The 15,372-nt window shown below is 43.5% G+C and overlaps 1 protein-coding gene and 1 pseudogene across 1 annotated transcript in view; one reads left to right on the top strand and one right to left on the bottom strand.

Annotated features, from left to right (window-relative positions):
* LOC120871946 (zinc finger protein 420-like) overlaps positions 1-15,372 on the bottom strand; it is a 719,570-nt gene that overhangs the window by 138,635 nt on the left and 565,563 nt on the right. The gene's annotated exons all lie outside the window — the stretch shown is intronic.
* Positions 8,557-9,764, top strand: LOC120872976 (annotated as a pseudogene).

The raw sequence follows: 15,372 nt of genomic DNA, 5'->3' as shown, positions 1-15,372 counted from the left end.
AATAAATCTGGGTGAGAGGAAACTGCCAAACCTCTGACCTAATGCTTTTGTCAAAGTATAAAAGAGAACCTGAACTGCAAGGAGATCCAACCAGTCCATTCTGAAGCAGATCAACCCTGGGATTTCTTTGGAAGGAATGATGCTAAAGCTGAAACTCCAGTACTCTGGCTACCTCATGCGAAGAGTTGACTCATTGGAAAAGACTTTGATGCTGGGAGGGATTGGGGGCAGGAGAAGAAGGGGACAACAGAGGATGAGATGGCTGGATGGCATCACTGACTCGATGGATGCAAGTCTGAGTGAACTCCAAGAGTTGGTGATGGACAGGGAGGCCGGGCGTGCTGCGATTCATGGGGTCGCAAAGAGTCAGACACGACTGAGTGACTGAACCTAACTGAACTGAAGCTTGAATAAACATGCAGTCCCGAACCTTGAGTAACAGGCTGCATCACTCTCCGCCGACAACACTCATCTTTTCAGGCTGATTCCCTAGCTGTTGGAGCTGGACTCTGGCACATGTGTATGCAAAATGTGTCATCAATGAAATGTGAAACCTAGACTGAGCACCATTCAGAGGAGAAAAGCACCCCCCTCCCAACTCTCTTTTTCTTTCCCAGCCTTATTAAGGTGTATCTAACAAAAATGGTATATATGTACTGTGTATAAAGTGATCATGTTATAGACTCATACACTGAATAATTATTATAGTCGAAGAAGTTATACTTCCACCTATGACTACACTGTATTATTTCTCTCTGGGCAAATTTCAAGGATATAGAAACACTACAGGCAGCATGCAGTACCTCAGATCCCCAGAACTTACTGATTTTACAACAGAAAATCTCTACTCTTTGACTACCAGTGCCCCATTTTCCCCTCCACCTAGCTCCTGGTAACAGCCTTATTACTCAATGGCTCTATGAGTTTGACAAGTCTAGTTTCCACACAGGGTCTGTCCTCCTTTGTCAGGCTTATTTAACTTGGCATAATTTCTCTAGGTTCATTCATTCTGGCATTAATGCAGGATTCTTGATTTTTATATTTATATACAGAGAAAAAATAGTTCATGAACATACAGTATATAATAAATATTTCTATACCACACTTTTGTAACCTATTTTTTTGTCAAGAGACATCTGGGCTGTGTCTATGCCTTGGCGATTGCAAATCCAGTCACACTCATGGGACTGTGGACATATTCCTGAAAAATTGATTGCTTTTCCTTACGATATCTGTCAGAAATGGGTTTGACAGACTGTAGGCCTGTTCTATCTTAATTTGTTAAGGAACTTCCATTTTATTTTCCAACATAGCAGTACCATTTACATTACCACCAACAGTGCAGTTAAGACGCCATGTTTTCTGTACTGTGCCTGTAGGTGTGCTTATTTTGGGAGGGACAGGAGTGGATAACAGAACCCAGCCTGGCAGCAAGACAGCTGCAGCTGCATCTTCTAGAGGACAAGCCTCCAAGCTGCAGATCACTGTGGCATCACTGCCCTCTGATTTTTTGGAGCCATCCTCCCCTTTGTCACAGGACTTTATGACTCTTCTCAGGTTGGGCCCAGAGATCACTACCGAGCAGGACCACCTTGTAACAAGCATTCTGTGATCTTAAACTTAGTGCTCCTATTTTCCCAGCTGGACTCAAACAAACTTACAAACTTTCATGGTATCCAACAGAGTCTCCACAGAGACCATAATGAACCTCTAACCCTCTTACACAAACACAAAGCATTCCAAGACCTGATAGCTCATGCATGAGGCAAAATACAAAAGAGGACACCCAAGGATCCACAGACACAAGACACCATATTTTCATTTACAGTGAGTGATCCAGGTCAAAGATCGAAATCTCCAAAGACTATGAAAAAGAGGGATAATTCCAATGATGCACATGGCCCACTGAGACCTCAACATCTTCCAAGGAAACACTCCAGATTCTCTTGGTATCTTCCAAAATGCACATGAAACTTTCTTCACTGGCAACCCCAAGTACACAATGATACCAAAGTTGATGCAAAAAATGACCTGAGATTTTCCCTGTTACTCTACGGTGCCTGCCTGCTAAAAGAGCCAACAGAAGCCAGGCCGTGGAGTGGATGCTGGGGGCACCTGCTAGAACCAGCCCCTCAAGCCCAAGGCTCCCATCTTCCTCCACCCACAGGTGCCTGTGGGCTCAGCCCAGGCCACAGTTCTAACAGTGGAAAAGACTTCTCTTGGCTGAATTCCACGTCCTTCATTGCTGCTCACATGTAGCCACGAGTTGTCAAATCAAACCTGTGCAGGCACATGTCAGCCTCAGCACTACTGTCCTGGGGAACACGAGCTCAGGCAATAGAACCTCAAACCATGCCATGCAGGCTCTCCAACAAACCCGCTTCCAGGTGCTCCAGCCTGAACGGAGACATTCTCTTCCAACAGGTCCACACACCCCTTGTCCCTGCAACTACACTTGGGATGGGTGCACACTCCATTCACTGGGCTCACCTTGATGCCCCCAAGTACTGCCACAACCCTCCTGCAGACCCCACCAGGCTCCCTCTGCTTTCCCCATTTGTCTACCTCTCCTTCCTGATGACCGGACTAAGCAAGCCTAAAGTGCACAGGGGTTTCCTGGCAAAGGGGGTCACAAGAGGAGTGCCCACGAGCTACCACCCAAACACTGCACATGCAGGATGAAAATCAAGAGACTGGCCCTCCTGGGAAAGTCTGCCTCCACCTGGGGACATTATGGAGTCCACGTCCAAAGGCATTTGAGATGAGGAAGTCTCAAAGCAAGGATCTCCAGGTCTCACTATCTCCTGTTTTGCCCACCCACACCTACTTGGAAGATATTCTAGCTCTTGGGGGGCACAGGGGGCAGCGTCTCCTTCCTGCCCCATTAGGTTTTAGAGTTTTGCTCATCCTCAGTGCACTGAAATCACAACGCTGACTCAGAGCACATGAACTCTTAGATGGCAAAGCTGCTGTCCACAATGGTGACTGGTCCCTGGATGGACAGAGCTTAGATATGGGCGCTGCAGAGGATGAAACCCAGCAGACTAAACATGGGGACATCTTAGCCCACTGCTTGAGGACACCAGTTCTATAGGGCTTTTCAGGACTTCCCATATTTCTTGGCTCATCTTTTGAGTAATTAGGTAGTCACATGGAGTAAAGATCAATTACAGCTGAAATGTCCAGAACATGAGAAACATCTTCATCACCTGCCCTGTTCTCTTGGTCTTCCCTGAGGATTATTCAGCCCAACCCATAGTCCTGTCATCTCAAGACATTTCCAGTAACAGGTACTGCAGCCACGCTGGGAAGAAGAGGAACACTATGAGCCCTAAAAAGAGGGGAACCAGGAAGGACTCAAAATAACTCATGAAGAAGGGCATTAATTTCTGCTGATGGCAACTGATACAGAGGCAATAAACCTGGGTAACAGGAGAGAGACTGTTAGGAGGGGACAGGGAGACCTCTCTGAGCCTAGACTTGAAGGGTGACAAAGGGCCTGAGGCACGGTGACCTGAAGGTGAGAAAAGGAACTACAATGTCAGACAGAAATGGTTTGGGTATTTGGAAACAGAGAAAAGGTGAATGAGACCGGGACAGGCTGAACCACGAGCAAAGGGTCAACTCCCAGAATGAGGCTGGAGACACTGACAGGGCCCTGAGCTTGACAGAGGGCTGTGGAGAAACAGCGAGGAGTCAAGCTTTTGACCCAAGACAAATGAAAGCCAGTGGAGGTCTGAACATCAGGACGTTAAAAAAAAGTCTCCCTTCAGATTTAGCCTCATTCATAGAAGTCATCTAATTCTGAGCTTGTGATCCTGCCTCCATCCTACAGTTTTCCTTTTCGTTTTTCATTCAGGGAGGACTGAGATCTATTTAAAATTCTCATTACCACCAGAAACTCCCTCCAAACCAGAACTGCCACACACAGACACACAGCCAATTAGCTAATCATTTCAGGGGTCAGTGTTGCTCACGCTCAGATTCCGGTCTAGTCTTTCACGTGCATGTTACAAGTGGGCTCCCTCAGGCCCAGAGAGAAGCCATTTATGAGAAGGTCTGAGCTGAGTGAAGAGAACCAGGTATAACCAAATAATGAAATAGGAGGCTGAAGGGCAGTGGGCCAAGTTTGTCCTTATTGCCCATTCCATTTAAGACCAGGAACATCTGTCATGTATCTGAGCAAAAGAAACTTTTCTTTCAAGATTGGGTCAAACTGACATCAAACAGGTAATTCTTTATTATACGACTGCAATAAAATATTTTTAAAATACAGAATTACAAATATATATCCACTGGTACAAAAAACATTGTAAGGGATCAGCTTGGAAATAGGATCTGAGCAATCTTTTTCATTATGAAGAGAGAGGCTCTGTTGGAAGGTTCCAGGTCAATCCAGCCCATCCTTCCTCATTTGCACAGAAAAGTCACAAAGGAACCTGAGGGAAACAACTTCATATCACCGCACAGCTCACTTTTTTTCACTGATCATAGAAAATGGAGAAAGCAGACCATTAGACTAACCAGTTAAACTAGGTGTTTGGTTTTTTGTTTTTTTTTTTTTCTTTTTTTGAAAGGAAAGAATGAAGCATTTTGTTGCTTTTATCATCTTAAATGTTCTTTTATTTTCCCATTTCTCAAAGAAATGCCTTTAATTTCACAAGATCTAATGTCATACCTCCGTTATTCTCTGGTAAAGAGCCGAGACCAGAAATATCCATTTGTGTGTGCACACATAAACACATACACACAATCCTTGTCTTTGGTAAAACCACAGTTGAAAATATGTCTATTTTATTACAAGATGTTGAGAGGGTAACAGGCAGGAAGGCCACGGGTCTCCAAATGGAGGAAATAGGCTGCAAGTGTCAGACATTTTTATCTCTTTTAAGTGGTAGGAGGAAACAAACTGGGTCTCCAAAGGGAGGAAATAGGCTGCAAGTGTCAGACATTTTTATCTCTCTTAAGCAGGAGGAGGAAACAAACTAGTGATATTTTTTTCTTTGTCTATACAAATCTAAAAGGTTTCTCTTAAAATACTGGATTGTCATAATGACACCTGGGGTCAGACTCTCAAGACAATCAGGACTGAAGGTGCCTGGGGGTCCCCACACAAGCTCCTGTCCTAATTACACCTGAGGAACCCCGGGTATTAATAACTGTGGAGGGCCAATCCGTCGATTTCCTTTTAGATACTGGGCAACTTACTCCGTGCTTACTGAAGCCCCTGGCCCACTTCCTTCCTGATCCACTTCCAAAGTGGGACTGTCTGGATGAGCCAAAGGGTATTATTTCAGTTATTCTTTATGTTGTAACTGAGATTCTGTGCTATTTTCACACGAGTTTCTGATTGTGCCAGAGTCTCCCTCACCCCTTTTGGGGAGGAATATACTGAGCAAGGTCCATGCCTCTGCTTTCATAAATATGGAGCCTTCCCCTTCTCTCCCTTTAGGTGAACCAAATGTAAATCCTAGAGTATGGGCTGATGGAAAATCTGTGGGTCGAGCACAAAATGCTATTCCTATAGTTGTCAAGCTCAAAGACCCACTTATTTCCACATAAGAGGCAGTATCCACTGAAACCTGAGGTTAAGGGTTAAAGCACATCATCGAAAGTTTAAAGGAGCAGGGACTATTAGTTCCCTGTTACGGTCCATGCAACACTCCCATTTTGGGTATAAAGAAATCAAATGGTAAATGGAGACTAGTTCAAGATTTACAAATAATAAATGAGGCTGTAGTTCCTTTACACCTCATGGTGCCTAATCCTTATACTCTATTGTCTGAAATTCCTGAACGAGCCAAATATTTCTCAGTAATTGATTTGAAAGATGCTTTCTATTCTGTGCCTTTGGCGGAGGAAAGTCAATTTCTATTTGCCTTTGAAGACCCTATGCAGCCAGCTTCTCAGTTAACCTGGACAGTTTTGTCCCCAGGATTTCGTGACAGTCCTCACTTATTTGGACAAAGTTTGTCATGGGATCTCCAAAACTTTAATAGCTCTGAAGCGGTGGTGTTACAATATGTAGATGATATTTTGCTCTGTGCTGAGACAGAGGAAGCTTGTTCAGGAGCCTCAGAAGATTTCTTAAACATTCTGGCAGGCTGCACTTATAAGGCATCAAGAGAAAAGGCTCAGCTTTGTCAACAATCTGTTAGATATCTGGGCCTAATCATATCAGAAGGGACTAGGGCCATAGGACCTGAGAAAATTAAACCCATACTAAATCATCCCCTACCTATGACTTTAAGACAATTGAGAAGATTTCTGGGAATCACAGGCTACTGTCATATTTGGATTTCGGGTTATGGGGAACTTGCCCAGCCTTTATATAAACTTATAGCTGAAACTCAGCAGGCCCAAAGAGACAAACTGCTTTGGTCTCCAGATACTCAAAAGGCTTTTAAGGTTCTTCAGACTGCCCTCCTGCAAGCTCCCATTTTGAGCTTGCCCACAGGGTCAGGATTTAATTTGTTTGTCACTGAAAGAAAAGGTATGGCCTTTGGAATTTTCACACAAGCCCAAGGGCCTCACCAGCAACCTACTGCTTATCTAAGCAGAAAATTAGACGTAATTTCACGTGGGTGGCCCCACTGCCTAAGAGTAATTGGGGCAGCGGCTTTATTAGCACCTGAAGCTTTAAAAATAATTAATCGATGAAATCATACTGTCCTGACTTCTCATGATGTGAGTGGAATCTTAAGTTCTAAGATTAATATTTGGATGGAGACAGTAGGCTTCTTAAGTATCAGTTATTGTTGTTAGAAGGACCAGTCACTAAGCTTAAAGTCTCTGGACATTTAAATCCTGCCACTTTCCTTCCTGAGAAGGAAAATGAAACACCTGATCACGACTGTTCCCAATTCCTAACTTTAAACTATGCAGCTTGGGAGGATCTAATGGATACCCCATTAGACAATCCTGACATGGAAGTATTTACAGATGGCAGTTCTTTTGTTCGGGATGGAAAGCATAAAGCAGGTTACGGCATGGTGACTGCTCAACAGGTTTCAGAAACAAAATCTCTCCCCCAGGGAACCAGTGCTCAGTTAGCGGAGCTTGTGGCTCTGACCCGAGCTCTAGAGTTAAGCAAAGGGCAGCGAGTAAATATCTACATGGATTCTAAGTATGCTTATTTGATTATACATCCTCATGTGGAATATGGCAAGAAAGACAGTTTAAAACAGCAACAGGAGAACCTATTAAGCTTTTCAGAGAGATTGAGAGACTTTTAACTGCTATATATTTTCCTAAAGAAGTAGCTGTTTTGCATTGCAAAGGGCACAGCAGGGATGGGAGTAAAGCAGCAGAAGATAATCAGCTGGCTGACTCTCAAGCCAGAAAAGCTGGCACTTTATGAAACCCCTTCACTGTAGACGCCTTTGATCTGGACAGATCCTGTGGAACAGGAAAAACCACAATATACTGAGGAAGAATTAGGAAGATATGAGAAAAGACGAGCAAAGATTACAGATCAAGGATGGTTACAGTCTGAGGATGGACGATTAATAATTCCTGAAAATGCTCGATGGAAAATTCTTAAGGGTTTACACCAGAGGTTTCATTTGGGTGCAGAGAGTACTTACCAGATGGCTTCTCATTTGTGTGAAGGTAAAAATGTAATGAAAACTTTAAAGAACATTATCAAAAGGTATGAGGTTCATCAGAAACATAACCCAAAGACTGAGAAGCTAGCAATATCTGGATTACAACGAAGTGGAAAGTATCCTGGAGAGGGCTGGGAAATTGATTTTGTTCATATGCCAAAAGCTAATTGATATTCTTGCGTACAAGTTTGGGTAGATACTTTTACTGGATGGATTGAGGCTTTTCCCTGTCGTAGTAAGCAGGCTAAGGAGGTTATAAAGATTCTAATCCATGAAATTATCCCCAGGTTTGGGCTGCCATGGAGCCTTCAGAGTGACAATGGCTCTGCATTTAAAGCTGCTGTAACTCAGGGGGTATTTAAACCTCTAGAAATAGAATATCACTTGCACTGTTCCTGGAGACCCCAATCTTCAGGAAAGGTTGAAAAATCTAATGACATTATCAAAAGACATCGCGCAAATTAACTCAAGAGATGCAGGACAATTGGATTAAAGTCCTACCCATAGCTTTAATGAGGGCTTGAACTGCCCCCAAAATGGAGGGACTGTCCCCCTTTGAATGTATTTATGGAAGGCATTTCTTACACACAGACATCATTATAGACACTGAAGCCTTGGAATTAACTAGTTATGTAACTCAGCTCTCAGCTTTTCAACAGGCAATAACAGAACTCTGGGAGATGACTCCTGACCCAGCTTCTGAGTCAAGCAAGCCTCTATTTGAGCCAGGAACCAAGGTCCTCATAAAAACATTGGGATCTGGGGGCACATCCCTCGAGCCCCTCTGGGAAGGCCCTTACCAGATTATTCTTTCTTCTCCCACAGCTGTCAAAATGCCAGGAATTGATTCATGGGTACATCACACTTGAGTTAAGAGGTGGCACCCTGACCACAACTACATGACTTCATTTTATGTCTTTACTTTCTATGCTGACTTTGTACTTTTCAGATGGGCTTGATAATCTATGTGAGCCTACTTCTGCTGACTCCAAAAATCCTGAGTGTGCCGTTTGATCCTCAAGACAATACCTTCCTGTCCTAGGCTCACTCCTACGCTGCATTCCACAACTGGTCTCACTGCTGGGTCTGCGGAGCACTCCTCTCTTCATCATGAAAGGCTTTTGTGGTGGACATCTCCATTTCAAGAAAAAGACTTTCTCCAAGTCTGTGAATACTTTCGACAACAATCATATGTGATGCCTCTTCTTCATCTGATGACATCTACCAACCCTGAAATGGACTGGTGCAACACTTTGTACTTTAACTATGGACATAACATGACTTTTAATTTTGATTATACATTGTCTTGGTTTAATGACTATTTCACTACACATAAGGCAAACAGGTCTGGATCTAATGGTTTTTTACCTGAGGTTTATCAAATATGGGATGAGGTTATATGGCTAACTCCTGAAAAAGGACGTCTAGTATCTACTGTCCCTATATGCTGGGAACAAACAGAGCCATCCCCAAAAGTCAGCCAACAACTTCATTACAATGATTGGAAACAATTGGGATTTCTGCCTCAGGATGTATGCAACGTAATCATTCCCGTGTTTTCCAACCCCAATTCAGGTCCTGCCTTTGTCTGGCCAGGCACTAATTGGGACTGGATATCTCAGTCAGCTGGCTTGCTCCAAACGGGACCTACTGGATATGTGGCTCTTACCTATGGGCATGGCTCCCCCTTGGTTGGATAGAGAGATGCACCTTGGGTCAGCCTTTACTCACGGCTTTATATTTTCAGAGCTTCCAGAAAAGCCTGCTAATTTACCCCACCTGAAAACTCGGTGGGCAAGGTCTGTATTTCACTGGTATCATTATTTGGCTGCAGTCTTTGTTCCCTCTTTGGGAACTACAGATGTTATGCTATGAGTGGATGCTTTGACTAATTTTACTCAACAGGCATTACAAGATTCTCAAAAAGCTATTGCAGCTCTTAATGCTGAACAAGCACAAATTAGAAAGGTGGTTTTACAAAACAGATTGGCTTTAGATATTCTGACAGCTGTGCAAAGAGGAACTTGTGCCATTATTCATACCCAATGCTGTACATATATACCTGATATGAACCCTAATATTATTCATTTTACTAAACACATGAACAAAATGACTGGGGCTATGGATATTCCTGAAGTCTCAATTGCCTCATTTTGAGAGATGTTAACTAGTGCCCCATGGTGGAAAACTATCTTACTTACAATAATTCTGATGTCTTGTTTTTGCTGTTTGCTCCCTGCATCTGTAACTGTGTAACTGGATTTATTTCTAGTTGCATGAAAGTTTTTAAGTTACAAATGGTTGTGTTAGGGGAAGCACACTGATTGAACCTTCCCCCCCGCCCCCGCCAGGGACCATAGTAACCATTTGCATGAGTTGTTTTATGACAGGAGATCCTGATAAGGAATAAGGAACTAATGAGCCACCACAACCTGAAGAGTTCGGGAAAGGTCGAAAGGAGACACGGAGTGTCTGTCCACTTCCCAGAATCCCTCTCGCTAGCATCCATCTTGGCTGAGCGATGCATGCACCACTAGGAAAGACTCCAAATTAGAATGACTGGCCAAATACCACCCGGAAAGTAAAGTAATCTCATCACCATAAAACTCAAGACTGAGAGCAATGCGGCAGAGCAGTTCTCCTGGGTTCCCTTACCCTACTGCTCTCCACTCGAGTGCCCCTTCCCAATAAAATCTCTTGCTTTGTCGGCACATATTATGTCTCCTTGGACAATGCATTTCCGAGTGTTAGACAAGAGTCCAGTTTCAGGCCCTGGAAGGGGTCCCCCTTCCTGCAATAGTTGCTCAAACTCCTACTACTGCTGCAGCTTCTTTCAACTACTATTTGGGGGCCCTGGATCAGACATCTTTGGTATGAGGGTTAGGAGAATATGTTGCCTCACCAATTTAGGGACAACACCCCTTGTCAGCTCAGAAGCAGTTATGGAACGAGAACAATGCCCCTTTTCCAAGGCAACATAATTCTTCTAAAAGGAAATGGAGGGCTGAGAGGGTAACAGGCAGGAAGGCCAGGGGTCTCCAAATGCAGCAAATAGGCTGCAAGTGTCAGACATTTTTATCTCTTAAGCGGCAGGAGGAAACAAACTACCAATAGTTTTTTCCTTCTCTATACAAATTTAAAATTTCTCTTAACATACTGTGTTGCCATAATGACAGCTTGTTTCACCTGAGTTAACTATTATCAAACGTTAAGTTAACCAATCCATTTTTCTTATGGAAATATTTGTCTTAAGCTATGTGAATGGACCCTAGACTCTGTCTTCAGGTCGGTTCCGCCTAATGGCTGAGAACCTACTTCACAAACCAGTATGTTATACTCAGATGTTGTTCCCCTAATCTATGTAAACAAAACTATTTGTATGGTAATCTGCCTTCTACAAGATTCAAGTTAATCATTGTATGGCCTGGGATGAATCATCTGGTGCCAAGATTATCCCAAAACGCATTTTATGGATGAGGGGCCTGGTGCCATTCTGAGTTTTAAAACCTTCCTTTCCTTCATTAACAGACTACTAGTGACTATAATGGCACCCCACTCCAGTACTCTTGCCTGGAAAATCCCATGGATGGTGGAGCCTCGTAGGCTGCAGTCCAATCGAAGAGTCGGACACGACTGAGTGACTTCACTTTCACTTTTCACTTTCATGCATTGGAGAAGGAAATGGCAACCCACTCCAGTGTTCTTGCCTGGAGAATCCCAGGGACAGAGGAGCCTGTTGGGCAGTCGTCTACGGGGTCGCAAAGAGTCAGACACGACTGACACGACTTAGCAGCAGAAGCAGCCCCCCCATTCTGAACCCTCTTCCACCTCCCTCCTGACCAGATCTCTCTGGGTTGTTCCAGAGCACTGGATTTGGGTGCCCTGCTTCCTGCATTGAACTTGCACAAATCCTTCTATTTTACATATGGTAATTTACATGATAATTTGGCCTTGGAATGCAGAATGAAGCAGGGCAAAGACTAAAAGAGTTTTGCCAAGAAAATGCACTGGTCATAGCAAACACAAGAGAAGACTCTACACATGGACATCACCAGATGGTCAACACTGAAATCAGACTGATTATATTCTTTGCAGCCAAAGATGGACAAGCTCTATACAGTCAACAAAAACAAGACCAGGAGCTGACTGTGGCTCAGATCATGAACTCCTTATTGCCAAATTCAGACTGAAACTGAAGAAAGTAGGGAAAACTGCTAGACCATTCAGGTATGACTTAAATCAAATCCCTTATGATTATACAGTGGAAGTGAGAAATAGATTTAAGGGCCTAGATCTGATAGATAGAGTGCCTGATGAACTATGGAATGAGGTTTGTGACATTGTACAGGAGACAGGGTTCAAGACCATCCCCATGGAAAAGAAATGCAAAAAAGGAAAATGTCTGGGGAGGCCTTATAAATAGCTGCAAAAAGAAGAGAAGCAAAAAGCAAAGGAGAAAAGGAAAGATACAAGCATCTGCATGCAGAGTTCCAAAGAATAGCAAGAAAAGCTAAGAAAGCCTTCTTCAGTGATCAATGCAAAGAAATAGAGGAAAAGAACAGAATGGGAAAGACTAGAGATCTCTTCAAGAAAATTAGAGATACCAAGGGAATATTTCATGCAAACATGGGTTTGATAAAGGACAGAAATCGTATGGACCTAAAAGAAACAGAAGATATTAAGAAGAGGTGCCAAGAATACACAGAAGAACTGTACAAAAGAGACCTTCACGACCTGGATAATCAGGATGGTGTGATCACTCGCGTAGAAACAGACATCCTGCAATGTGAAGCCAAGTGGGCCTTAGAAAGCATCACTACGAACAAAGCTAGTGGAGGTGATGGAATTTCAACTGAGCTATTTCAAATCCTGAAAGATGATGCTGTGAAAGTGCTGCACTCAATATGCCAGCAAATTTGGAAAACTCAGTAGTGGCCGCAGGACTGGAAAAGGTCAGTTTTCATTCCAATCCCAAAGAAAGGCAATGCCAAAGAATGCTCAAAGTACCACACAATTGCACTCATCTCACACGCTAGTAAAGTCATGCTCAAAATTCTCCAAGCCAGGCTTCAGCAATACTTGAATCATGAACTTCCAGATGTTTAAGCTGGTTTTAGAAAAGGCAGAGGAACCAGAGATCAAATTGCCAACATCCGCTGGATCATGTAAAAAGCAAGAGAGTTCCAGAAAAACATCTATTTCTGCTTTATTGACTATGCCAAAGCCTTTGACTGTGTGGATCACAAGAAACTGTGGAAAATTCTGAAAGAGATGGGAATACCAGACCACCTGACCTGGCTCTTGAGAAATCTGTATGCAGGCTAGGAAGCAACAGTTAGAACTGGACATGGAACAGACTGATTCCAAATAGGAAAAGGAGTACGTCAAGGCTGTATATTGTCACCTTGCTTATTTAACTTCTATGCAGAATACATCATGAGAAACACTGGACTGGAAGAAACACAAGCTGGAATCAAGACTGCCGGGAGAAATAGCAATAATCTCACGTATGCAGATGACACCACGCTTATGGCAGAAAGTGAAGAGGAACTAAAAAGCCTCTTGATCAAAGTGAAAGAGGGGAGTGAAACAGTTGGCTTAAAGCTCAACATTCAGAAAACAAAGATCATGGCATCTGGTCCCATCATTTCATGGGAAATAGATAGGGAAACTGTGAAAACAGTGTCAGACTTTATTTTGGGGGGCTCCAAAATCACTGCAGATGGTGACTGCAGCCATGAAATTAAAAGACACTTACTCCTTGGAAGAAAAGTTATGACCAACCTACATAGCATATTCAAAAGCAGAGACATTACTTTGCCGACTAAGGTCCATCTAGTCAAGGCTATGGTTTTTCCAATGGTCATGTATCGATGTGAGAGTTGGACTGTGAAGAAGGCTGAGTGCTGAAGAATTGATGCTTTTGAACTGTGGTCTTGGAGAAGACTCTTGAGAGTCCCTTGGACTGCAAGGAGATCCAACCAGTCCATTCTGAAATCGGCCCTGGGATTTCTTTGGAAGGAATGATGCTAAAGCTGAAACACCAGTACTTTGGCCACCTCATGCAAAGAGCTGACTCACTGGAAAAGACTCTGATGCTAGGAGGGATTGGGGGCAGGAGGAGAAGGGGATGACAGAGGATGAGATGGCTGGATGGCATCACTGACTTGATGGACATGAGTCTGAGTGAACTCCAGGAGTTGGTTATGGACAGGGAGGCCTGGCGTGCTGTGATTCATGGGGTCGCAAAGAGTCGGACACGACTGAGCAATTGAACTGAAATGAATTTACATGTTTCAGTGCTATTCTCTCAAATCATCCCACCCTCAACTTCTCCCACTGATTCCCAAAGTCTGTTCTTTACATCTGTGTCTCCCTTTGTTGCCCTGCATGTAGGATCACCGGTACCATCTTTCTAAATTCCATATACATGCATTAATATACAGTAGTTGTCTTTCTCTTTCTGACTTATTTCACTCTGTAGAATACGCTCTAGGTTCATCTACCTCATTAGAACTGATAAACCAGGTGACACTTTTGCTAAGTATGGTACAAAATAGTCTACGATGATTTACTACTTACCAAAAAAACTTCAAATGCATGAGATGAGAGGAAGAAAGCACTTAGGCAAGGAATGAATCTGAAAAAAATTTGTAAAAAAAAAAAATTGAGAATTATTTTTAATCTAAAAATCTGGTGTCAAACTTTAAAAAAATGTGGAGAATAATCATATTTAGAAAAGGATGATGAGAGTAGAATACTGGAAACTAACAAAGCTTATTTCTGAAGTTAAAAATGAGTACAGAAACTGAATGAATTAAGACCTATTCGAAGCTACAAAAAGCACCATACATAAAGAAAGGAGAAAATGTGAATCCGTTTAGAAAAAAAGAAAAGTGTTCCTTTGAAAATGCTAACCAATAATGATACAGTGGATAAGAATCTGCCTGACAATGCAGGGGACATGGGTTCTATCCCTGGTTCAGGAAGATCCCACAAGGACAAGCAACTAAGCCTGTGCACAACTACTGAGCCTGTGCTTTAGAACCTGGGAGCCACAACTCCTGAGCCCACGGCACAGCACAGCCAAAAAAATTCATTAAAAAAGAAAAGCTACCACAGAGTGACACTCTAGAGTCAGTCATTTCTTGCCCCAGGTCTCTTCTTCCCTGACCTCTACCTTATGATAGGACAAGGGAAGGGGGTCACTCACAACTCAGTGAATCAAGCCACTGCCCCAGGCTCAACAGGGTTTGCAAATGAAAGTCATCTTCTGCCACAAGTAATAAAAAAGACACAAGCCTAAAGACAGGAGTTTTGAAATTCTCAGCCTCCTCTATATAACTTAAAAAAATCATCTGTATCCAAACAACTGGCCACACCTGGATCGAGCTTACCCCTCTGTTCACCTAGCTCCCTATTTCATCTGGGTCTCGGTGTCTCTTTTTCTCCCCCTCTGCTCTCCTGCTGTTCCTCTCCTATTTCCTCCCTCACACGTGGCCTGTCCCAGGCTGCTGCAATCGTTCCCCCTCGAAATGCTCTCTCTCCCCAACCTTCCTGAGTTTTTCAAAAATCCATACCTATGTCTGCCTTTCTTCCCCCATTTTGGATCAGGAGACGCGAGGACAGAGGGGCTAGGAGGGAGGGGGCTCAGGAGCGGGGCGGCCTCTCCGGAATCCCAGGACCGGGGAGAGGGCGCGCGGCCTATCTGGGCTCTGCCTCCAGCGGTCGAGAAGGCGACGCGGCGGGCGCGACTCCAACTCGC

The sequence above is a fragment of the Oryx dammah genome, unplaced genomic scaffold (assembly GCF_014754425.2).
Source record: "Oryx dammah isolate SB20612 unplaced genomic scaffold, SCBI_Odam_1.1 HiC_scaffold_13, whole genome shotgun sequence".
In the NCBI taxonomy this organism is placed as follows: Eukaryota; Metazoa; Chordata; class Mammalia; order Artiodactyla; family Bovidae; genus Oryx; species Oryx dammah.
The sequence above is the reverse complement of the archived record's forward strand: the minus strand, read 5'-3'. Positions and strand labels throughout refer to the sequence as shown.